We start from the raw sequence: 2629 nt of genomic DNA on the forward strand, positions 1-2629 counted from the left end.
ATATATATATATATATATATATATATATATATATATATATATATATACAGATACACGTGTGTGTGTGTGTGCGCGCGTGCTTCTTTGTTTCCGTGTTTGTTGCACTTCTCACACTGCTTGACAGCCGGAGTTCGTTTGCATATATCTCTGTAAGCGAGGAGTTCGGCAAAAATGACCAATAGCATAAATACGAGTCCTATAAAAGAATGTTTTGGGAGCGATCTGTTCGTTCAAAATAAACCTTCAAGGCAGAGTCTCAGCATGTGGCTGCAGTCCAATGAGTGAAACAAGAAAACTAAAAAAGATAAGGAGACCCTTTCTTTCGTAAAGTGTAATGACAAGATCTTACTGGTAATAATTATTTGACACGACACAGAATGAAAGTAAAATTGACCCCCAGCATAAAGGAACCAAACAAAACACTGTTAGACAGTCAATTAGGAGTGATGCTACAGTTTATTTCTCTGCACCGTCTTATGAAAATATGGTGTCCGTAAATTACCTTTGCAATTTGGGTGTACATAATTGTAAAGATAATTTATGGACATCTATACTGTCTTACAAATAGTTCCAGCGGCGAAAAGCTTCATATTATTTGTATGCTACTCGTTCTAATTTTCACCAGCTCTTGAATCGATGAAAAGCAAACTTAACCTTGGTGGAATTTAAACTCAGGAGTTTATCTTTTACGTGTTTCAGTCAGTGGACGGCGGCCATGCTGGTTCACTGCGTTGAATGACTTAGTTGAATAAATCAACCTCATTGCTTATTTTGGGGCTTGGTATTTATTCGATCGCTTTCATTTTACTGAACTGCTATGTCACAGGGGCGTCAACAAGCCAACACCAGTTGTCAAGTGATGGCAGAGACACACATTCAAGTAAAGGATAAAAGAAATATATTGTGGCAATTAGTTTTTTTTTTTACTCAGAGGGAGTTTCCATTATTCAACTCATTTTGTTATTAGCAATTAATTGGTTCGCAAGCATTGGAAGTTTAAAAATAGGTGACCTAAGCAGTTGTTGAACTTGAACTGAGAATTAGAAAAGTTTATGTTAAACGGAGCATCAAAACAAAAAGAAAAAACATGTTGAAAATTTTGACGTCAAATTTATTCTATGACCTCAATTTTGAGAAATAGAGAAATATACAAAATGCATAGCTTTTTTTTTTTTTTTGTTCTGTCACATTTATTCAATGTCATTGCAACGGGTTGACATTTGAAGTCAGTAGAAAATATGAACAAACTTGGGATTATTGTCAATATTGTACAAACTTGGTATAGAAGCTATGTCATCTCTCCACGCAGTGGGAGTAGCAATGGTTGTATCGGCTGTCAACGAAACTAGCAGAATAAAAGGTAACAAACACCCTTTAGACGGCAGTAGGCACTAAATCGTTTTTTCCTTTGTTGATCTTAAACCAGCAGTTTTGAGGTGGAGAAGGTCGATGTAATCGACCTTTTCCGATTGGTACTTATTTTATCGACTTCGAAAGGATGAAATGCAAAATCGATACTGCCGGAACTCGAACTCAGAACGTAAAACTGGAAGAAATGTCACTAGGCATTTTGTCCAGCGTGTTATCGTTTCTTAATTCTTTATTGCCCACAAGGGGCTAAACATAGAGGGGACAAACAAGGACGGACAAACGGATTAAGTCGATTACATCGACCCCAGTGCGTAACTGGTAGTTAATTTATCGACCCCGGAAGGATGAAAGGCAAAGTTGACCTCGGCGGAATTTGAACTCAGAACGTAACGACAGACGAAATACCGCTAAGCATTTCGCCCGGCGTGCTAACGTTTCTTTAGAAGGCACTTTAGAAGGCACAAATAAAAACAGTAGATGTGTGACGTCAGTGATAGTAGACGTGTGAAATACTTCAAAAGATAGCACCAGCAGCAGATGTGTAAAATGTTTGGTAATAAATGCATCAAATATTCACTAAACAGCAGTAGTGATCATTTAAATGTCCTTCGTCAATCGACAATTAACCAGTCCATTGACCGGTCTGTGTCAGCAGTTGTAGATGAGTAAAATTTCTGATGGTATTGATAATATATGATCTGCGAAACTCACTATCCGATAGATGGCGTTAGGTATCACTGGCCTGTGAGAGGATGTAACCAACTATTTGATAGCTAGCACAGTATTAGTTGATAATGTGTCAAATGCCATGTAGATGGCAGTATCGAAGATAATGCTGTGTATGTCCGATAAATATCGATAATAATAGTAGTAGTAATAGTGATAAGATGATGCGGCGAATGTTCGATAAATGGCAGGAACAATAATCTTTTTAAAGATAGATGGCACTAATGGTAGATATTATGTGATAGTTGGCAGCAGTAGTATATTATCTGAAAAGCGTCCGACAGGTGGCAGTAGCTATAGATAATACATCAACTGTCCAGTAGCTGGCAAAACACAAATCTCAAGATGTCGTATAAGAATGGTGTGTGTGATTAAATGTATGTGTGTGTATGTAATTTTTTTTTGTACACGTGTGCGCGTGTGTATGAGCGTAAAATAATTTCTGGATTTCAATCTGAAGGAGGATGAAATACCATTTTCCAGCTTTTGTACTGAATTGAAATGACCGTTCATATAAATATATATATATATA

Source organism: Octopus bimaculoides, chromosome 18, assembly GCF_001194135.2.
Source record: "Octopus bimaculoides isolate UCB-OBI-ISO-001 chromosome 18, ASM119413v2, whole genome shotgun sequence".
Classification (NCBI taxonomy): Eukaryota; Metazoa; Mollusca; class Cephalopoda; order Octopoda; family Octopodidae; genus Octopus; species Octopus bimaculoides.